The sequence below is a fragment of the Pantherophis guttatus genome, chromosome 3 (genome assembly GCF_059756535.1).
Source record: "Pantherophis guttatus breed Tessera chromosome 3, ASM5975653v1, whole genome shotgun sequence".
NCBI classification, from domain to species: domain Eukaryota; kingdom Metazoa; phylum Chordata; class Lepidosauria; order Squamata; family Colubridae; genus Pantherophis; species Pantherophis guttatus.
Genome location: NC_142065.1, coordinates 50,950,544 through 50,974,947, shown reverse-complemented (window position 1 = coordinate 50,974,947; position 24,404 = coordinate 50,950,544). Strand labels below are relative to the sequence as shown.

General features: G+C 39.3%; 1 long non-coding RNA gene across 1 annotated transcript; it reads right to left on the bottom strand.

The window, feature by feature from the left end:
- Nucleotides 1–23,719, bottom strand: LOC117664395 (uncharacterized). Its single transcript, XR_004591029.3, has 5 exons — nt 23,469–23,719; nt 18,266–18,364; nt 5,444–5,579; nt 3,376–3,679; nt 1–811 (listed from the first exon to the last, which is right to left on the bottom strand). It is a non-coding gene; the product is annotated as an uncharacterized LOC117664395 (long non-coding RNA).
- Between the last annotated feature and the right edge of the window lie 685 nt (nt 23,720–24,404).

Genomic DNA, 24,404 nt, shown 5'->3' with positions numbered 1-24,404 from the left:
TAAATAGAATGGTTTTTACTTTATTGTCTGCTTGGTAGGATCAACAACAAAAGTTCTGCAATAACAAACATGCATTTCTGCTGCTTCTGCAGTTACTACTTTGACATTTCAATGAAGTTTTATTTTTGTATTTCATTTTAGAATATATTAACCTATCCAAGTTAGACAAAATTATTATGAACAAAGAACATGTGTTATCAGAGAAAGACCATGTAGAAATATATGAGACAAAACTTGCATAATTCCCAAAATACAGTTTGATACAGATGTGCAAGAATATGATAAAATAGGACCAATTGTCATTTGAGTTAATTCTACTAGACTTATAATAATTATTATAAGTGAATAATATATGCATTAGAATTAGGTTGTGTAGCCATTCACAATTTTATAAAGTATATAGAACTATGTAGCCCTTAAAAAGATACCAAGAAGGATGTTACTGTATGGAATTATTGAAAATGTGTAAAAATAACATGAGTATTTCCTGTTTTCCATTGTGATCTGCAATATAATGAAAACAACGTAAAGAAAATGTCCACTTAGAAGTGACTGGAGTTATCCTTTTTAAAATGCCAACCATTTATCTTGTTGGCGGAACTTGCAAGAACTACAGAAGAAAACAGTGGTGGGTTGCCCCCAGTTCAGACCGGTTCTATAGAACCGGTAGTAAAACCAGCGGGAGGCTCTGCCCATTGACCCCGACATCATCAGAACGCTTCTGCGAATGTGCAGAAGAGCGTGCGAGCAAAGCAAGTGCACGTGTGCAGCCCCGTTGTGAACCAGTAGTAAAGGTAGATAGAACTCACCCCTAGAAGAAAAGGAAAATAAATAAATATCCAGTCTCTGCATTCAATAGGAAAAATAATTATAATGTGTCTTTGATTCTAATACCCTAGAATTAATGCAGTATTTAATGAAGCCAGTATTAAATTAACTATTAATTTTATTGAGCAAGTCCATTTTCCTGGATATCAACAAACACCAACTCAAGTGACAGTCCAAAGTCTGGATCTATCCATGGGATGGATTTGAGTTTTTTCTTGCCTAGATTTTACTGTCTATTCAGGAAGAAGCTTTACTTCCCAAACTGCAGCTGGAGCTCCATAAAATATATAAAGTCATTATTTTTTCCTGTCAAATCATTTTTTTAATCTGAATTTATGTCATATTTTTTCATAATCTATCTCAGGGTTCAAAATATTCAAAGCACAAATGTAACCTAACCTCTACTTTTCCAGATAAATAAAACATAATAGCCTATCATAGTGACATGGGGTTTTCTTAGTTCTTATACTTTTATTTTCGGTCCCATTACATTCACAGTAGGCTTTTACTGCAATTGTAGTACTTTGTGAAAATTCCAAATTTCAGTACAGTCAATAACACTTTCTTTTGTTTAAATTATGCTTGACTGAACTTTCAATGAAATATTTACTAGTGCATAAAAAGATGAAAATCAAGTCTCCATTTGAAGAAAATTCTAGATTTTTAAAGCTGTAGCCAATGAATGTATTTTAACATAGGATTTTCTAATTTAGAATTTGTTACATACCAGATAACAGATTTTTTTAGATGATTACAGAAATTTTGGTCATCTCGTTTTAGCAACTTTTAGTGTCTTCTTAGTTTGCCCAACCACTGTTGACACAATATAAAATCTGTTCTCATTGCTATTATAAAGGTATTGCAATAATTGGATGATACTAGAAAACAGTATCAGTCACTGAGTGGAAATCATCTGATTTAAGATTTAATATAACAATGTTTTACTTATTTGTTCATTTTTTTCCACTGAAACCAAGTGGAGAACATTGCATAAATTTCTTCACTACAAAATGAGATATCCTTCAAATTAACAGGGTCAAGCACAGGTTTCTTGAGCAGGAAGCATAAAGTTTCTCTTTCAAGGCTGGCAGCACCATTTCCTTCCCAAAATTCACAGCACTCTGATCCAGCCTTCTGTCACCTATCTCAAGGGCTTTCACCTAAGGACCTCTAATGCCAACCCATAGATAGCATCAAGCACTTTTGTTAGACTACAGTACTAAAGGACAGAGATTGATCAATGATGTACCAAGGTCCTCAGTTTCAGAAGCCTAACCAGTTTTGCACTAGTCCCGATAATTTTTACCTAGCAAGTGGATATTTAGTGACCACTTGGCAACTGGACTCACCTTTTTCAGGCATTTGCAGCATCCCGCAGTCACATAACCATGATTTTTTTTTTTTTTTTTATGATTTCCAGCATTTACTTCTGGTTTTTGTCAAAAAATGCCAATTGGATAAAAAGCTTTTCTAGAGTGCAAATTGAGAACATTGAGAAAAAAAGCAGTTCTACTCTCCAAGTATCAAGTGTGGAATATATATATATATATCACAACAATAATAATGCTGAAAACCTGTAAATAAAAGCAGGATGAAATTTGCAGAACAGTCAGTCCACTCTAAAGAACTGAACTATTCCCAGTTTCATAGAACTTCATGGAGAATTTTTCAACTGGCAGTTGTGAGTCTACAGCAACTAAAGATCACTTGCAGAGATCATTTCCTGAATGTTCTCAAAGCTGCAAGTAATGCATATCATTCCTATATTTCTCTGGTAAGAAAACTAACACAGAGACATGTTTACACAGGCAAAACACTGGAAGAAAAGCATACTGTATTATTTAAAATTTTCATAGTAAAAAATTTAGATGCCAATGAAGAAATAATTCATGAAGGAAGGAATAAATGATTGAGGGAAGAATACTAAAGCAAAATTAGCATAACTATAACCTTATTTCTTTTATTAAAGAAATAAAGAATAAAAAGATTGGAATGTAATACATATGCTATATAAAGGAAGGAGGAAGGGGAAAAAAGAAAAAAAATAAAATTAAAGCAACTGAAGAAGGAAAAAGCAAGCCTAGAAATAAGAATGAATTGAAAAAATAAATCTATTGGTCCTTCTCTAGAGAAAATACCATCACTCTCAGAAAGAGAGCATGGGTGATGTGTATATTATTTGTTTGTTTGTTAGTTTGTTTGTTTAATGTGCGGCATACAATGTCAGGGAAATCTACAAATGCTAGACACAATGCAGTCCTGACAGCCTAAGTTGCTAGTTCATTTGGTTTAGTACTTGCATGCCTATCCTTGGTACACTGCAGAGGGGGAAATTAGCTTATACCAACTGACTAGCAGTGCTTGGGTTGCTGGCTCTTCCAGACTCCTCCTCCAGTCTTTATTTTATTTATTAGTTTGTCAAACATGTACAAGATAGCAGGTATGAATGTGAACATGGACATGAAGGAAATGAATACAAATAAATGGGGACAGTAGGACAAGGATGGTAGGCACGCTGGTGCATTTCTGCACGCCCCCTTTACGTACCTGTTTGGAATAGGGGGAGGTCCATGGTAGACCGTTTAAGGTTGAAGCTGTGAGAGTTAGAGGATGTAACAACGGAGTCGGTAGAGCATTCCAGGCATTGACCACTCTGTTGCTGAAGTCATATTTTCTGCAATTGAGTTTGGAACGGTTTACCTTGAGTTTGTATCAATTGTTTGCCCGTGTATTGTTGAAGCTGAAGAAGTCATTGACAGGTAAGACATTGTAGCAGACAATTTTGTGTACTATGCTTCAATCAGAATGCAGGTGACGCAGTTCCAGATTGTCCAAGCCCAAAATTTCAAGCCTGTTGAAATAAGGGATTCTATTGTGAGTAGAGGAGCGGAGTACTCTTCTTGTGAAATACCTCTGGACCCACTCAATTGTATTAATATCAGATATACAATGTGGATTCCAGGCAGACGAGCTGTATTCGAGAATTGAACTCTCCTTGCCTCATCTGGCCTCGCCTTCTATTGCATTGCCTCACATCTGGCCAGGTTCAGCACTGGCTTCTGCTCTCTGCACACACAAATGCTGATAGGATTTTCCTACCAAAGTGGTACTCGTTTATCTACTTGCAATATTACATACTTTCGAACTGCTGGCTGGGCAGGAGTTGTGGCGCAAACGATAGCAGCTCCCACGGCTCGCAGAGCCAGGTTCAAAGTGTTAGAATGCAGACCATTTCTGGCCAGCAGCTCCATCATTAAGCTGCTATGCCACCGCATCCCCAGTAATATGCATTTCTATTATTTCAATCCCCACAATTTTATCATTTAAAGGACTGTGCCTATAGTTGCTGATATCATGTACTTTCCCAAGGCACTTTTCTCATGAAATTACTGAAGTGACTGATGAACATATTAATTTCCTCAACTCTATATTATAAGGCATAGGGCCTGGTTATCTGAGGGACTGCCTATCCTTCATGGTGCCTGCCCAATCAGTAAGAGATAAAGAGTTTGGTGTGGTTCATGTTTCTTCAGATAATCAGTGTCATCTGTTAGGACTGAGAAAACCTGTTTTTCCTGTTGTGGTGACTGTCTTCTGGAATGAGATTCCTTTGGAGATCTGTATGACTCTGAATAGCCCTAAAGTCCTAAAGACCTGGCTGTTCTCCCATGTCTTGGGGCAAGGTGATTGGCACTTCTGTAAGATATGTCCTAAGCTTGTATATGTCCTTGTTCATTCAAGAGCAAATGGGGCTTCCAAGAATGTTTGTATAAATTAAGTTCCCATTGAGAAGGCAAATGGTACAACAGTCAGTTTAGCAGTAGACAGACCTTCCAAAATTTTACTTTAACATTCATTTATGGGATCATTCATTTGTGCAATATCCATGTTTATGCCCACTGAGCATTCCAACCACCATGCCGTTAGAAGTTGTTTCCAGTTTTCATCTCAGCTTAGCATTTTGACTTATTCCCATCACCAATACTATGGGCAAAATTGCTTACTAGGTTAGTATTCTATCTATGGTTAGAAATGTTTCACATGATCTTCTAAGTGTTTAATTGATTGATTAATCGATTGATTGATTGATTTAAATCACACCTTTGTTTTATACATTTCAAGACAATATAAATAATGCTCCCTTCTCCTATTTTCTCTGCAACAGTCTAGTAAGGGGAGCATAGCTGAGAAAGGGTGATCAGCACAAGTCATCCACTGGCTTCCATGCATGATGGAGCAGTAGAACTCATAGTCTCCTGATTTCTACTTCAACACTACCCTTAATGAAAGCTTCTATTGGGGAAAAAAAAACCCTGAAAGTTTTGCTTAGAAAGGAAATTGTCCCAATGTCTGATTTTAGGCAATATTCAGCTGCAAGTGGGCAGTTGTGGGATCTAGAAACTCCATCTTAGAAAAATCTCCTAAACTTATTAGAATATTGTTAGTTTCCACTATTTTGACTACAAAAAAAGTCACTAGTTCCCCACAAAATTTACAAGAGCAGAAAGACAATGGCACATTTAATGTATGATAATAAAGATAAATAAACATTCTTCATAATTATAAGAGAAAGTGAGGAATTAAAAGCCATCCACATCCTTCCCAACTATCATACATTGGTTTGGCTTGCATCAGGTTTCTGTATCCAGATTTGCCAACTAATTGTATAATGTTTTGCTGTCATCAAGGTCAGGTGTCTTAAGTTCCTCTTCTCACCATCTCCAATACCGGCCACCAATGTCTATCAATCCCTGTCAAAAAAGAACAGTGGCTAATTTTACCCAGGCTATTGTATTCAAAGCAAAGGAGACGGTGCTAAAATAATTCACAGCAAAATGATTTTGTTCTTCCATTTCCTATAGCATTGGCCTAATTGTGTAACCAAGTCTGTAATTTGCCTCTCATAGAGCCAAGTTAATGATAGACCCCCACATCGCTGCTTCTCTCCCTTTTGACAGATGAGCGCACAGACATGCATGCATAGCCTTTGCCTGCTCCATCCCAACTCTTCTGGCCTGCTGATCAGGGAGATTGCAATCACATCAAAGAGGCATCCCTGTGAAGCTTCTCTCCTTTCTTCTCTTTTGTTTTAATGTTTTAACTTTTTGGTGGAAATTCTGTTAAGGTCAAGATGGACCTGCTGGGATCTCCCACTGATACAAATTAAGCATTACCACTATGGATCTTTTAAAAGTAGTGATAGTAGAAATAATACATCCAAAAGACACTGTAAAATCGACCAGCTTGACCTTAGCTAGCATTTCTATCCTTTATAGCTTTCTTTTATGAGAGCAAAAATTCATATGTTCAAACACAGTTTAAATTTGATTCAAACAGAAGCTTTCCAAGGAAATCTCAGCTGTGGTACAGTCAGGGGAATAGGGACCTGGATACTATCAATCAGCTTTAATGATCGTAAATGTCAATGGGATGCTGGAGAGAAAAGCCATATTTGCCCAGTCATATCATCCTAATGCCTTTTCCCTATCTCAAAAATTCAGTTTGTTGAAGATAGTCTTAGTATCTCTGCAGCTAGGACATTAGCTCAAAGGTAAGATTATCATGGTGTGTTCTGATACAATTCAAAATCTTGGGGTCCAAGTCAGCAACAAGATATTGAAATGGTCCATCTGTGTGGCAGCTCATGCATTAATCAGCTTAAAATCGATCAGTGGTCTGTTGGAGAATCTGTTTAAGGTGAGGAAGTAAAGCTACTAAATCACTTAGACCAGAGACTGGACTGTTTTCTTTCTTTTTGTTGCCTTGTCTTAGTGAAGTCCAGAGGTGGGTTTCAGTAGGTTCTGAACAGTTCTGGAGAACCGGTAGCAGAAATTTTGAGTAGTTCGGAGGACCAGTAGTAAAAATTCTGACTGGCCCTGCCCCCATCTTTTCTCTGGTCTCCCAAGTCCCAGCTGATCGAGAGGAAATGGGGATTTTGCGGTAACCTTTGCCTGGAGTGGGGAGGGAATGGAGATTTTACAGTATCCTTTCCCTGCCACGCCCACCAAGCCACGCCCACCAAGCCATGCCATGCCCAGAGAACCGGTAGTAAAAAAAATTGAAACCCACCACTGGTGAAGTCCCAAGGTAGCTGTCTTGAGGTATGCTGGATGTGCTACAAGTGTTGGCATAAAGATAAAAATCCACAAAAGGTGCTATGTAAAGACTAATTATTATTATTAAATCATTGAATAAAAAAGTCAATGTACCATTTAATTATCTTCAAATTCTCACTCAGACATCTTTTCTTTTCTTCCATTATTCTCCCATGTATTTACCTTCTGGTGAACCTTGGTACTCCTTGGCTGGTAGCATTATGATAATCTCCTTTCACTCAGAGGATCATCACTTTCACTCATCAACATCTATATTCATTATAGCAATATGAATTCCCCCTTATGCCCCTCTATGCTAACAAAAACCTGGAGTTTGTAGAGTACTGCCAAATAAAACAAAGCAACCCCAAGACTGATCAGAGACTTAGAAGCAACTTCAGTTATCAGAAAGTCAAAAAAAAAAAAAAAGATCTGGCTTTTAGAAATCTCTTCTGTAATAAGTTAAGTTAAAATAGGATTTTGAGAATTAAGATTCTCTTTATTTCGTGCAGTGCTTTCTTTCAGCACAATATTTTAAGCTGTAAAGAATAAGGGAAACTCCATAAATACCTCAGGAGTGTCAACCCTCACTTTAGAGATAAACACAAGATGGATCGCTAGATAAGAGAGAATTATGTACTGCTCCATTCTTTAGCATCCAGATTCCATCTTTAAAGAAAAGCACTGGTTTTATGAAATTTATAATATTTACACTTACTTATAAAAATATAAATTGCATTTTGTTACTTAGCAATTTGTTCTATATCTTCCTCTTTTTAATACAAGATCATGAGATATATTTCATATTCTGTGTAAGATAGTATCAATGTATGAAGTATCTTCTTAAGTTGGGAACTGCCCATCTTATATCTCTAGAGGTAGTCCTCATATATTGACCACCAACTGGTGGATTGCCAAGTCAATTGTTAAATGAAGCAGCCAATAAGTGGAACCCCAGCTGTACTTATGATCTTACTTCAGCTTTCCTTTGCTTTACAGACCAATGAAAGTCATAAATGCAAGGGTTGATCCTTAAATTAGTTTCACAGTACAAGCAATCTTTAACTCTGAGGAGCAGCCATATGAAGTTGATAGGGTAATTCAGGGCAATTATTGTTATAAAATTGGCAGTATGGGAGTAGTGCAGGCTGAGCAGGAAGGCAGGGTTAAAAGTGTCATCAGTTTGGAGTCATTGCGCTGCCATGAGAGACCTAACTCCAGCTCCCCCATGAATTCCGTTGAACCCTATCTAGAGCCAATTTAGCTTTGATAGTTAGTTGACTAGATTTTTGTATTAGAGGTAGCAATAATAAATTATTTTGTGCTTTGGAGTCAACAAATGCTCTTGTACAGGCCTGACAGGCAATGGGTTCTAATACCTTGCTACTGTTTGTTTTATGATTTACCAGATTATTTTAATAACCTATTCTCATTTAATTTGGGCACACAATGTGATATTTTGTCAAGAATTTTAGTGCACTTAGATCCTTCCTCTTCTTCCTTTTCCATTCTTCCATTCAGCCCTTACATTCTACTAATGTTTCCATAGTTCCTTTACAGTAAAACACTCTTTCAGTTCAGCACCACAGGATACAACACAGAGCATAGGTTTAACAACCCCAAACAGACAACTCAAGTCTATTGCTCCCATGTCAGGTCCCTGGGGGTCAGCAAGCCCCTGGCATGCTGTTTGCTTAACAAACCAAGACCTATTTCTCTTCTTAACTCAAACTGCAATCTATTGTTCTTGTCACTCAGACATTTACTTATTCCCCCTGACTAGAGAGGGTGAACCCAGCTGAATCATCCTCACCTAGAGTTTTGAGCTCTCTTACTTCATAGACACACATCTCCTAAATATTATAGGCTATCAGAATTCTTTTGTCAAAGCTTCCCAGATATTGCCTAAAAGCAACCCTGATTGCATTTCACTCAGAAATCTGATCGGAAAGCAATAATGGTATTATAACCATTCTAAGAGCTTTTTCTGTCATCACTATAATCCTTTTGGACAATAAGAAATACAAAATAGGTAGGTACGTTTTTATAGACAGGATTCTGTTAGTGTGGGAGTAATGGAAAATGCCTAGTAAAGAATTCTTAAGTCTGATGTTTTCATGCAAGTCTTAAAGCATGGGATGTTGATCTAATTAAAACCTGGTGTTTCAAATGTCATTTGCATTCCTATCATATAATCTCCTGTTTTGCGCACACACTACCCCAAAGCCGTCTCATATGCTGGGCAAACTGAATCTGAGCAGATTATCTGAGGAGGAGGGAAATTATTCTGTTGAAAGACAAAGTACCTAGGCTAGTTAGGTCATTGCCACATTAGACACAAAAGTCAGCAGACATTCTTTTTTTTTCTTGGTGCTGGCACCAAAAGTCTATAAACCCATTTGATGATCACATACTAACACTATAAAAGTGCCATAGAATCCACCCAAATAATTAAAAATAGCCTGCATGCATTTTATTTTAATTTTCACAGATGTAACAACAATTGTGCAGATATTCCTGCTGGTAGCTCTTGGATGGTCTTGAATTTATAGGTCAAATTAGTTGCATTTACATTTGCAATTGCAGCTATATATATTCCATGTGCAAAAAAGCAAACCTTGAAAAAAGCTGAGTTTATAGTGGTGATGAAGACAGTAATGATAATTTTATGTTCTTAACATGCAATGTTTCTATATTTGGGGGGCCATATTACAATAATGGTTCATTCTTATATTTCACTTTTGATCCAGTAGGAATAAAGTATTTGTACTGCATAGTTCAGGGGCAATTCCTCTTGAAATACAGCTACAAAGAGGTGTGTTCTCTCACTCATCATAATATAGAACCCATAGAAACAATAATTTAATATCCAAAGGGTGAGAAGGGAGAAACTGCTTTGTTAGCCAATGAGTCTTATCAAAGTGGTTTCCACATAAACCCTGAACTTGAAAAGCAGAGGTCCTCAACCCCCGGGCCATGGCCTGGTACCAGTTCATGGTCCATTCGGAAGTGCGGTAGCCACACTTGCATACACAACTCCATTTGCACGTAGCAAGTGCTCATGCAAATGGAGCCTCACACGCAAACGTGCCTGCCCAATGCAAATGTGGAACCATCCCCTCTTCCCCCCACTTCCTGCCACTGCCACCAGTCCTCTGGAAAGGTTGGAAGTCCGCTAGAAAGCTGGAAAGGTTGGGGACTGCTGTTGTAAAGAATCTGCCGCAGCCTCTTCATTCCAATGGCTAGAAATGGAGACTACTTTTGTCCCTTTGAAGATAGGCATAATCTTAGAAGATACTTACAGAAGATACTAGCAATGTTATAATACAGGCTTTATAGTATGGTTCTGGAATTTGTTGCACCTCTTTAGATGTTAAGTCTAGTCACAAAACTGCAAATCTATTCTGAATATTACTAGTAGGGATGTTTAATTTGCTACAAATTAAACAAGAATGTTCAAAGTGGGATAACTGTAACTAATCACATCTAACTCTTGTGTGGAAAAAAAAATATGCTACACATATTCATGGCTTCAGTCCCATATCGCCTTTGTAAAAACCCAGAGTACTCAGAGGGGCACAACTTGGTGGAAAAGTGACTGACAATAGGGATGATTAAGTCAGAATATTTATTCCCTGCCATCTGCTTCATCACTCTTCTAATACCTTTATCATTTGACAAAGTCCTATCTTAGCAAGGTGCAAATAAATGACTGTTTCTATCTTTCTTTGAAATCCATCGTGCAATCCTTCAGTTTCTTTGATATTCATCAAATGTCTATCCATTCCTGCTGGCCAGTGACAGGCTTCCAATTTCATGCAAGTGTAAAGTTTCAAAAGTTACTCCTTTCCAATGTCACAATATGGGAGGGGGGGGGGGCTGCTAAGTTACCCAAGAGCTGGTGTTATAAACTAAGCTGTCTTCTCCAACTTAGACAACTTAGAGAGTTAGATCATAACTCTCATTACCAAACAAGATGGCCAATAAGATAATGGGATTTATAGTCTGGAAAACACATCTGGAAAACATATCCCCCTGGGAGATATGAAGAGAGAGTTTTGGACAAGGACAGGAAAGAACTTGATTTGCTTGGCTTTTGAATGGAAAAGGGGACTCGTATTTTATTCTGCTATAACATTTCCTGAGTGGTTGTGTTCAATTGTCTCAACCAATCCTCTTATTATCAATTAATATTGTTAATATGAGGTTAAATGGGATAGTCAACTTGGAGAAAAAGAAGGATACATATATTGTAAATACAAGAATAATTTGAAAGGATAACTGTCTGGAGTGGAGCAACAAGGCAAAGATTCTGAATGCTTGCCATTTTCATGCTGCTCCAGCTTGTTAAATAATCCATAAACCATTCTGGAATAGTAAACATGTCAAAGCTGATGTACAAGGATGATTTTGTTGTCAACTTTCACCATTATTGCTCCTCCCACCACCCACACTTCAGAAGATGGAAGATCCTTGCAATTGATAGGGCCAGAATAAATGCCAGAAAAAGAGCAAATCTGGTAATATTGTGTATATGGTATATAAAGCATTTTTCCTCAGTCCCAGACTGGGTAATATTTAGGGTTGAGGTGTTTCATGTCGAGCAAAGCAGCCATGACACTTTGTTTCTCTTGTCAGAAGTTATTTACACAAACAGAGAGAGAGAGAGACAGAGAGACAGAGAGAGAGAGAGAGACAGACAGACAGACAGGGAAGAGACAGAGACAGACAGAGACAGACAGACAAAATGTGTAGAAACCACTTTCATTGAAGTACAGTTGATTGGCTCAGCCTCAAGATTTTGCTGATGTGAGATCAAACATTTTATTAAGGGTATCTTGAGCACAATGTGCAAAGATCTAATAATCCCTGTTTTAGGAAAAGAAGTTTAGTAGCCAAGCCTAAATTTACATACATACATACCGTATTTTTTAGAGTATAAGATGTACCTTTTTACCCCAAAAAAGACAGTGAAAATCTGGGTGCGTCTTATACTCCGAATGTAGCCCTGCCCAGCCTCGCAAATGGAGATTTCAGAGGCTGAAAAAAGCCTCTGAAAGAAGCTTCAGAAAAAAAACCTCAGAAATGAAGCTTCAAAAGAAAAGCCTTCAAACAGAGCTTCAGAAAAAAAGCCTCTGAAAGGTTTTTATCTAAAATAATATGGCAAGCAACAAAATCAGTAAAGGTTCTAACCAAGCTATGCTAACAAATCTGGAGAATGACACAATAACCAACAGATCGGAAGAGGTTAATCTATATACCAATACCAAAGAAAGGGGATTGAACAGTGTACAGATAGTCCTTCAGGAAAAAAACCTCCAAAACAGAGCTTCAGAAAAAAAGCCTTTTTATTTCTGAAGCTCTGTTTCGGAGGCTTTCAGAGGCAGAAAAAAAAGTTTTTTCTGAAACAGTGTTTCAGAAGTTTCAGAGGCAGAAAAAAAAGCAAGGTGTGCCTAGCTTTTGTGAGCTCACAAAAAAAACGAACCTGTTGCTAAAATTCACCTCTGGGAAGAGCTGATTGGGGGTATTCCAGGCCAATCCACTCACCAATTACCAATCAGCTTTTTTCTTATTTTCCTCCTCAAAAACTAAGGTACGTCTTATACTCTGAAAAATACAGTACATACATACATACATACACATATACATATACATATATATTCAAATAATTCTAGTTTAACAATAGTGGCAAATCTATTTTTTTCAATAAACTGTATCTCTCAGATGCAGTTGATTTGCTCCAAACTTTTTCATTCAGTCTATTTAATCTAGAGGCTATAGATACTTTTGAACTCCATGGTAATTGGCGGTTTTGAAACAATTGACAGTGGATCCTAATAAGTAATCTTTGCCCTCCTCCAGAAGGTGAATAATGTTAGTTTTGATGTAGCTATTGACAGAACCTCTATAGTAATAAAGTTTAGCATCCTTGATCATGTAAGCCAACAGAGGATCTCTTGAAATAATATGAAATTAATTTCCTATGCTCTTAAATTGGGGGTAATATCAAAAATGTTCCATTACAGATAATGATTAATAAAGATTGATTAGAATTAGCTTGCTGTTGGAAATAAATTACACGAGTTGGAACATTAACACAAATTCATTATTTGAATGCATCCTATTACATGGAAATCAACATGAGTGGAAATCAACAAGCTTGTTAATATGAATCTAGATTGATCACTGTTAAAATTGCTTAGTTTTTTTTCTTGGCTATTTTCCTTATATTTGGAATCTATCAAGACAACCCTAATGCCATTTAAAAAGGTTTCCCAGAAATTTATAGCAAGTCGGATATGCAATGTATATAAGCTATACATGTTGTAGAAAGTTGTTACTAAAAGCAAGTGCAGATATTTTATGTAACGTTTGGAATAACTTTTTTTAAAAAAACACTTGAACTAACTTAATAATGTGCTCAATAAACAAACTGAATTTATATTGATGCACACATTTCCACATACAGCAACAAACAATGAGTGTAGCAGCAAGACTCTTGGTGGCGCAGTACTGGAAGAAGGAAGATTTACCTACTATTCAAGAATGGACATTAAAAGTAGTAAATTTAGCAGAAATGGCGAAAATTTCAGCATATCTAAAGGACCATTCAAATGAGAAATATATGTTAGAATGGAAAAGATGGATTGATTATATTCAAGGCAAATATCGGACTAAAAAATTTCAAATAGCTTATGAATGATTAAAGAGATTTTATAAAGTACTTAAATTTAGTTTAGTAAAAGGGGAGTTAAAAGTTCAAGAGGGGGATAGGAGGCTATAGATAATTAGCTTATGTTAGCTTATGATTGTCAGATGTTATACCCTGTATTTTGCTCTGGGAAATGGTGGGGGGGAGGGAGGGGAAGGAGAGGGTTGGAAGGGGAGCAGGGAGGGGGAAGGGGAAATGTCTGTAAAACTTTTTAAAACTTTTCAATAAAAAAAACAAACAAACAATGAGTGTTGTGCTCAGATTCAACCCATCTAACCTGTTTTCACGTTTCAAAGAGAAGGTGTACAGTACATATATTTATTTGCATAATTACTTTTTCATGTTTCTTTTCTACTTGTTAGAAAACAATAACTACTGTCTTAGCCAGTTATCTCCTTTGCTATTGAGGGGTTGTCTTTGTGAGTAATCCAATTGCTATATAATGACTGGGAAATGCACTATATTTTCCGGATATAACATTCATTATCCTTATCATAATTGCGGTATGAAATAGTGGCTGTGCAAGTGTCACTTTGAGATTACAGTTTATGATGTGGTTTGTGATGAAAAACAACCCAAACCTTTCCCTAATTCAATCATATCCTGCTGCAGATCTCCCTGTGCCCAAAATGCTATTATTTTGTGGATTTGGCTTGTACTGGTATCATGGTTTGGAATGTTTATTAAGAGGAAGAGGAAGGAAGGGTGAAGAGATGGCGATAGGAAAGATGAATGGAAATCCCTATTTCCAGTGCAATAAATATATACTGTATATCTGCATTATTTATGTTCCTTGATCTATCCACAGTTAAATAATCCTATTCATGATGACCTGTATTGCAATGTCTTGTCAAAACTCTGATCTTTTCTACTTACGTCATAACATCATACGCAAGTATGTACAGAGACAATACCATATGCAAGTATGTAAAGAGATGAGTGTGTGTGGTGACACTGTGATGCATGTTTTATCACTTTCCCTTTTGCCCTCGCCTCCAGACACCTATTGTTAGACCTTCAGGGTGCCTCAGACCAAGAAATTTACTCCCAAACTGATATAGGAACTCTGTTTATTGAATTAAGCTATATCAATATAGAACAACACATTATCTTGGAAGCATAACAGCATTTTCCCTCTCTCCCTCTCCCTCTCCCTCTCCCTCTCTCTCTCTCTCTCTCTCTCTCTCTCATACTCAGGAAAGTTAAGGCAGAGTTAATTTGATGTCGTAATGTTTTTTTCCTGTCCTGTCCTTATATTATGTTTTGCTAACTGTTTTTCAAGTTTGACCCTATGTTTCCCACCACTACTTCCCTCATTAGGCCCAACTTTCCTTCCTCCACACATCAAAACTCTGGAAAGGTGTTATGGAAATGAATCAGATACTTGATCTGCCTATCCTCATGCAATAGCTCTGTAAGATTGCCTCTTCCTAATTTCATCTACCTGTCCCATCATATCCAACAAAATGAGCCTGTTACAAATTCCACTGTCTAGGAACTGTAATTGAAGGCCCAGGTGATAGGCCTTTTTCCTCTGTGGCACCCACATTGTGGAATCTTCTCCTCCCAGAGATGAGGTCAGCTTCATCACTCCTGAACTTTTGAAAATCAACCAAGAATTTATACCAGCAGATCTGTCCAAGGGACAGCTGAATTATTAAAATCCCTCCATCAATTATTTTCTTTACCTGATTTAATTCTGCTTTTATAGTTTTTAATGCTCTTTTAGTAAATATTGGCTTTAGGTAAAAATTGTTTTATTTATTCACTGTTTTATTGGATTATTGTACACCTCCCAGAGTTACTTTCTGTGAGATGAGTGCCATATGCATTTGATTAATAAATAAATAAAGTTCACGAGACAATTCCTGCTGTTCAGAAATAGAAAGGATTGGCAAACCCTTACCCAGGGGTGGTATTCACTTACCTTAGCTACCGGTTCACAAATGTGAGCGCATGTCCAGAGCGTAAAAAACGGGACGTGATGACATCCAGGCAGGTGGGCAAAGCCTCCCACCTCCGCCGCTACCAGTTCGCGCAAACCAGATAGAACTGGCTGAATACCACCACTGCCCTTACCCTTCTTTTTTCTTATGTCTGATGGATTAAGTTCTCCCATTCTCACTTGGCAGCTCCCCAAATCTATCAAACAACTCCTGCAGCACAGAGATAGATGGAGCTGGGTAGCCTCTTCTCTAGTCTGTTCTGGAGAGTCTACCCTGCTGAGAAGCACAGCATCCTATTCATCACAGAACTCACCTTCACTTCATAGCAGTGGCAGAAGGGGCATTACTGGACATTTTAGATGAAATTGATGTAAAAGCTGATGTACAGCATGGATGTCTACTGCACTTTGCTCTGATCTCTTCAATTTAGGGTAGCTGTTCTAATGAATCAGATATCTCAATAATTTCCCCCACATCCAGAATAGATTCTACTTAATATTTTTCCCCATTAACCAGAATGGGGGAGGAGGAGCCATTTTAGATTATAAAATGTTCCTCAAGCATAGGTAGTGATGGATGGAAATCTGGATGAATATTCATTGATGCAGGTCGTTTTAAACAAATGTCATTACATTAATCTGGTAAGAATTAGAGTTTCAATAGAGTTTCAGTTCAGCTTTTGGAGGATCAGGCTGAAAACAAAAACTTAATTGAAAGCCACACCAAATCCAGGCTTGACATCCTTTCATTTGTGTGTCTATTGCCCGCTTGTAGGCAGCCTTTGCCATATATAGCTGTTCTTTTAAGAGGAGCTGAATAGCCTATTAACTCCTATAGGAAGTCCAAGGTACCAGGAATAGTAGATGCAGGAGTTCTCAAAGGCAAAATGCAAATTAGAAACAATAGGTTGCCTGAAAGGGAGACAGGCCAATGAAAAAATGCACTGAGTCCTTGTAACTTAAAACATGTTCAGCTAATTGCTCTCTCTCCAAGGTCATCTCTTTAGTTCTCTATAGTTATATTTCCATCTTTACATCTCAAGGACTGTGTGGTTAGATTTACAGAGTTTCCATGTTTCTCAGAGTGTGGAACACAGCATATCACCAAGTTGCAAGCACAATCAGGATTATGCAGGCAGTTGTCAAAAGCTATTCTCATGTTTCCTGAGCAGATATGCAGTTGCTCTGCTCAGACAAACCAGGTATCAAAATCCACAGCACGTTTTGGGAGAGAGGTAAGCAATGGATCCTATTGCTGTCCTATCCATCACCAACTGCATTTGGCAAATGGTTTGTCTCCAGCTGGTGATTTACAGCATGCCATATAATAATATATCCATAGTCTGAAGGGACTGTAGGGGTGTGTGTCCGTGTCCATGATGTTTGGCATTTTTATCTGATATTTTAAATTTCTAGCCTTTCAAAATGGAAAACATTTTGTTGGACAGTAAGAGAGAAGCTAAAAATGACTAATCTATCATAGTGCTAATAAAAAGTAAGGCTAAATTAAGAAAGCACTTTGAGACTTACTTTTGTTGATAAGTGATATATTGAATTCATTCCCAACCCTCTCTTCAATAAAATGGTTTAATTCATGGATGAGGGTCACGCTAATTTATCTATCTTTCTAAGGAACTGCAACATTTGAAAATTGTGTTCTAAGTCATAAATTCAAATTAACAATTGTTTTTGCATATGTTATGCCCAAACAAAACTATATGAAGGTTGAACAAGATGGCTTAGTTCATATAGCATGGTAAGACAATTATTGAGCTTCTAAAAGATGCTGAATCATAACTATGCAATCAAGTTTTATCCTAGACTAGCATTAATACAAAGTGAGACATAGGATTCATCTGAAATCAGAAGCAAACGCTATAACTCTCAAATTCTCTCTTGCTTTCATTTTAATAAAAACATTCCCTTTTAATAGGCCAGATGGTCCACAAATCTCTTATTTGTCTTATGATTCTTTTAATTCTTCTCTTGCAATTCTTTTAATTCTTCTCTTCCTTTCTTGCCTTGCTTACTGAGTTTGCTAGCATACCTGTGCTTTCAAGGTGTAGCAAAAGAAAAGGCAATCTCCTTCTCTCATTCTCTGATGCCTCTGTACCAGTGATGGTGAACCTTTTCGGCACTGAGTGCCCAAACTGGAAAGTGGGCACACATGCACACGCCGGAGCAACAGAAACCTGAAGACTAGCTGGCTAGTGCACCGGCCAGCTGGTCTTCAGATTTCCAGCACTCGGGCGCGTGAGAAGACCAACTGGCCAGTGTGCATGCGTGCACTGTAAACCAAAAGAGCAGCTGGTGACGGCATGCATGCCCACAGAGAGGGCTTTGTGTGCCAGCTCTGGCACACGTGCCATAGATTCACCATCATGGCTCTATACTATGTAAATATATTTCAGGCCAAACTGAAGAAGCCCCTGAAAATTACAGTTTTTCCAAGGGCTATTGACAATACAAACATTGAAGAATGTAAAGGGCAAAATAATATTGTCTTAATTTTGTTTCCTCTCCTGGCAGTCTGTCACAACAACCATATCCCCACAGCTACTTCAGCCCCCAAGGATTATGGGACAGATAACATTAAAAGAATGTTAATAAAAATAAGACAAATAAATTGGTAGGATAATATTGGAAATAAAATTAGCTCTGATTTTTTTCTCTAATTATGCTTACCTTATTTTGAAGCCAATCAGATATAAGAAGCAGAGATGCATTCTTCCTGCTGTGAACCAAAAGTTCAGCGATCTTCTGCTCTCTAGAAAAATATAGGATCTATGAACAAAGAAGATAAGTAGTGTTTACAAATTTGTGCTTGAAAAAGGCTGAAATCTTGGTTATTTTTCCAATCTTCTTTTTTCCTTCTAAGAATTTCTCACAGCATAAATGCATTCTCCCTTATTTTAGTGGACTATTCATTCTGAAATCTTGCAGGCCACATATATAGAAAAACTTCACCCAATCAATGTTCTGTTCCCCTCTGGGCTGGTACCATTCATGGAGTAAGAAAAATCTCCTCATTCTCACCATTGAATATATATATTCTCCAACTGAGGAGAAATACATACATACATACATACATATATACATACATACATACATACATACATACATGTGTGTGTGTGTCTTCTCAAGTTTTCGCAGGTGTGTATTTGTTGGGATTTTGGAGGATTTTAAGATGGGATTTTAGCCAGGATTTTAAGCATTTCAACTAACAGACTTTTAATGACGCGGGAAAACACCCAAGATTTTAACTTTTTACATATATATATATATATCTTTGTAACTTTGGAATAATGTTGAACACCTTACCTTATCATCCTGTCAGACATGAAAGATCTGAAGATTACACAGGAGGTTACAATTAAACCGATTTATTATTAATCATGTCCAGTGGTTGTCCAGTGATTCAAATAATTTAACAACAGGTTCTATGGGTGTGGCTAGGTGGGCATGCCTGGGTGGGCATGGCTGCATGGTCATTTGTCTGGGTTGACATGGCTAGGGTGGGTGTGACACAGGACTCACGTGGTGCTAAGGAAGGACTTCCTGAGACCCTCCCTCAATCTCATTATACAGGTAATCCTCCAGTTACAAATGGAATAGAGTCTGCCAATTACATTTGTAACCTGGGGATTTGTTTGATTGAATCATGTTAAATGATCGTGATCACTCCCTGCTTTCCCCAATGCATTTGTTAATAGAATACACTGGTCTTTAATTGCACATGAGGTATCTCAGGCTGGGGAACAGCATGTGGGGCCTAATGCTGGAGCAGACCATTCAAGGCCTCCCCCAGTCCACTGAGATACCTCATGTTCCCCTACAATTGCTTCCCCCATCCCATCCGCTGGGCCTGCTTTGCTAATATCTCAGATTCCACTTACTCCTCCCCACCCCATTTCCGATGGATTACTTACTTTTTTTTTTTTTTTTGCTATAAAGGTATATTTTTTACTGATATGTATTTTGTTAATATAACTAAATAAGCCATTGTACACTTGAAGCATTGTTAAATACAATCTGATCAGAAACAAGAAATTTGACAAGCCTAATGTACAATGCTTGATAGTAGCATTATAAAAAGATTTTTCCGTGAAATGTTTAAACACTCAGAATTTTTAAATCTGGCAATCTTATGTCAAAAATGGCTAAAATGAATACCTTTGAAACACTGAATTCTGTGACATGGATTTCAAGAACTACAAGAACACAAAACTACATTAGTTGTTCAGTGAAGTCTCATTCTAACATTAGCAAAGGGTTTCTCACAGACTCTCAAGCAAATATAAAAACTTGTTGGATTTGTGATTATTCCCCCATATATTGGAAGCTGTTCTTCTGCTAATGGAAGCAGCTATCTGTTAACATAGGTACTTTCTAAAATTTTAGCAAGTACCAGTATATTTTTTGAAACAGTAATAGCTGTATTTTAAAGTCATTGTATTAGCTTTTTACTGTGGTAATAAGATCACTTTAGAGACCACTGTAGGATCTCTATATAGCTGTAGGGATTTTGCTCCATTAGGAATTCTGTTACCTTTTTTTCCTGCTTCCTTTATGTTGTTCTAAATAGATAAATTATTAAGAAAAATCAGTTAAGGAGTATGTATGTATGTATGTATGTATGTATGTATGTATGTATGTATGTATTTATTTATTTATTTATTTATTTATTTATTTATTTATTTATTTATTTATTATATTTCTATACCGCCTTTCTCCCGTAGGACTCAAGGCGGTGTACAGTCAAGAAAAAATATAGACACACAAACATCATAAAATTGCCAATTAAAATTATTACTTAGTTTGGTCAATTAAATAAAACCCAGAATTAGATCACATTTAAAAAATCATTCACATGTTCGTATGTTTAGCCCCGCCTGTTGGAACATCAGGGTCTTGAGGGCATGGCGGAAAGCACAGAGATTAGGGATATTCTGTATCTCCGGGGGCAGTTCATTCCAAAGGGTTGGAGCCCCCACAGAGAAGGCCCTCCCCCTGGGCGTCGCCAGTCGACATAATTTGACTGACGGTACCCTGAGTAGTCCCTCCCTGTGAGAACGAACTGGTCGGTGGGAGGTTATTGGTGGCAAATGATGGTCTCGTAGGTACCCAGGTCCTAAGCCATGGAGAGCTTTAAAGGTGATAACTAACACCTTGAATCGCACCCGGAAGACCACCGGGAGCCAGTGCAGCTCGCGTAGAAGAGGTGTTACATGGGCGTAACAAGCTGCGCCCATAATCATCCGCGCGGCTACGTTCTGGACCAGTTGGAGCCTCCGGGTGCTTTTCAAGGGGAGCCCCATGTAGAGAGCATTACAGTAGTCCATATGGGAGGTAACTAGGGCATGAGTGACCGTGCACAAGGCGTCCCGATCCAGAAAGGGACCAACTGTCAGATCAGGCGAACCTGATAAAAGGCACCCCTGGCCACAGCCGTCAAATGATCTTCTAAAGATAACCGTGAATCCAGGAAGACACCCAAGTTGTGGGCCCTCTCTGTGGGGAGCAAGATCTCATCCCCTATTGTCAGTGATGGTACCAGCTGACTATACCGAGACGCCGGAAGCCACAGCCACTCGGTCTTGGAGGGGTTGAGTCTGAGCTTGTTTCTCCCCATCCAGATCCGCACGGCCTCCAGGCAACGGGACATCACAGCAAGGGCATCATTGGGGTGGTCTGGGGTGGAGATGTATAGCTGTGTGTCATCAGCATACTGATGAACACTCACCCCAAAACCATGGATGATCTCGCCTAGCGGTTTTACATAAATGTTGAACAGAAGGGGTGAGAGGACTGACCCTTGCGGCACCCCACAAATAAGGTGCCTCGAGGTCGACCTCTGCCCCCCTGCCAACACAAACTGCGAACGGTCAGAGAGGAAGGAGGAGAACCACTGAAGCACGGTGCCCCCTATTCCTAACCCCTCCAGCCAGTGCAGTAAGATACCATGGTCGATGGTATCAAAAGCCGCTGAGAGATCTAATAGGACCAGGATAGAGGAGCAACCTCTGTCCCAAGCCCTCCAGAGATCATCCACCAATGCGACCAATGCCGTTTCCGTGATGTATCGTGACCTGAAGCCCGACTGGAACGGATCCAGATAGACAACTTCATCCAGGTATCGGGGTAGTTGTCGCGCCACCACACTCTCAACAACCTTCGCAACAAAGCGAAGATTGGAGACTGGACGATAATTTGATAATATAGCCGGGTCCAGGGAAGGCTTCTTGAGGAGGGGCTTCACAACCGCCTCTTTCAAGGCGGCGGGAAAGACACCCTCACTCAGAGAAGCATTTATAATCCTCTGGAGCCAGCCTAGTGTAACCTCCCGGGAGGCCAGTACCAACCAGGAGGGACACGGGTCCAATAAACATGTGGCAGCATTAAGCTTGCCCAGAATCCTGTCCACGTCCTCAGGAGCCACAGAGTCAAACTCTTCCCAGATAACGCTCTCAAGACCTGCCCCCGTCTCCTCCCCTGGATCTACCCAATCGGAGTCCAGGCCTTCCCGAATCTGAGCGACTTTATCATGCAGGAATTGTACAAAATCCTCAGCTCGACCCTTTAAGGGATCTTCCCGTACCTCCACCTGAAGTAGGGAGCGGGTCACCCTAAACAGCGCAGCTGGGAGGTTCTCTGCAGATGCAATAAGAGCGGAGAAGTAGCTAGACTTCACCACTCTTATCGCCACTAGGTAGGTCTTAATATAAGATCTCACCTGTGTTCGGTCAGATTCAGATCGGCTTGTCCTCCAATCGCTCTCCAGGCGTCTTTTCCGACGTTTCATCTCTCTCAGCTCCTCGGAAAACCAAGGAGCTAGACGAGATCGGCATCAGGTCAGAGGCCGCAAAGGCACGACGCGTTCCAAGGCCCCAGTAGCCGCCCTGTCCCAGGCGACCACCAGGTCCTCAGTCGAGTTGTGAGCCAGAGTCTCAGGAAATGGCCCAAGCTCCATCAGGAACCTTTTGGGGTCCATCAGGCGCCTGGGACGGAACCATTTGGTTGGTTCCATCTCCCTGCGGTGGGTGGAAATGACTTGAAAGTCCATGTGAAGGAGAGAATGATCAGACCATGACAAGGGTTTGATGTCTATATCCCCTATTCTTAGATCATTCAGCCACTGATCAGAGACAAAAATCAAGTCCAGAGTGTGATTTCCCAAGTGGGTGGGGCCTTGAACTACCTGGGTCAGGTCCATGGCCGTCATGGAAGCCATGAACTCCTGAGCCGTCTCCGACATCTCACCAGCAGATGGCAGGTTAAAATCCCCCATAACAATAAGTCTGGGGGTTTCCACCGCCACCCCGGCTATAATGTCGAGCAGCTCAGGCAGGACCGCTGTTATGTGGCAGGGAGCCAGGTACGCAATCAGTAGGCCCATCTGAATCCCCCGACCCCACTTCACAAGGAGGGACTCACATCCGGCTATCTGAGGAACAGTGGCCTCCCTCGGGCAAAGACTTTCTCTAATGATTGCTGCCACTCCCCCACCCCTTCCCTGAGTCCTTGGCTGATGGAATGCACGGAAACCTGGTGGGCACATTTCCACAAGGGGAACTCCTCCCTCCTGGCCTAACCAGGTCTCCGTAATCCCTGCCTGAGTAGAGCTTTAGAGGATGAACTAGTCTGAAGAAACAGATTGATTCTCAATGACTATTCACTTTTCTTTTATCAAAACAAAAATGTACAATTTGCTACAAACATCAAAGGATGGACATAAATGATTTAGTTGCAAATCGGACAATTTTAACATACAGTTCTTTTATATTTTTAAACATAATCTTAATAGGTTATATTCATGCTAACTTAATTACCTTTACTTCCCACTGAAAATAATGGAAATATTAATCATGCCATTTATTTTATGACTTACTTTTTGAAGATCTTACTTTTTTTTTGAAGATCTGCAGAGGTCCAAAAGAAGCTGACCCACTGGCAGAGAAGCCAAAGTGTTTTATTCAGATGATGGTGAACCTGTAAGAACATGAAATCCAAGGAAAACATTTTCACTAGCTTCTGAGTAAAATCCCCTCAGCTGGGGCCATGTGGCCAGCAGGCCTAGGCCTGGAAGCAGCAGCTTTCTGCTTCAGGGATTGAGGCAGCAACAGCAGCAACAGCAGCCAATGAAAGGTGAGGTAGCTTTCTTTGTCTCATCAGGCTGAAATGCAAGGCCCTTGTTAATTGGCTGCCATGCCCCAATCCCTGAAGCTGCTCATTCGAACTAGCCAGTCAGCAGCAAGCAGACTGGGCCCAAACTAAGCCTGACTAGACGGGGTAAAATCTAAGCCTGCAGACCCTCATGGCAGAGAAGCTGAAGTCTTTTATTCAAATGGGGAAAGCTGTTTTCTTTATATCTCACATTCTTACAGCTTCACCGGCTTCTGAATAAAATACTTTGGCTCAGTGGTGAATTGTAAAATTTGTTACTATGGGCGTGGCCATAATGGTGGGGGACGGTAATGGGGGACGGTAATGTGACAGGGTGGGCATGGCCAAGTTTTTTTTTTTTTTTTACTTTTAAAAGCATTTTTTCTATAACCTCTTCAGCCGAAGAAAAAATGCTTTTAAAAGTTTTTTTAAAAAGCCTCTGATGATCCTGCAGTTCAGCTGGGCATAGGGAATGGGCAGGGTTTTTTGCTACTGGTTCTCCTAACCACCCACCATCATCGCTACTGGATCGGGCGATCCAGTCTGAACCAGGAGTATTTCACCCCTGCTTTGGTTTCTCTGCCATGTGGCTCAGCCTCTTCTGTAGCTCTTCGAAAAATAAGTACAGTAAAGCAAGAAATGGCATGGGAAGGGTGGATCA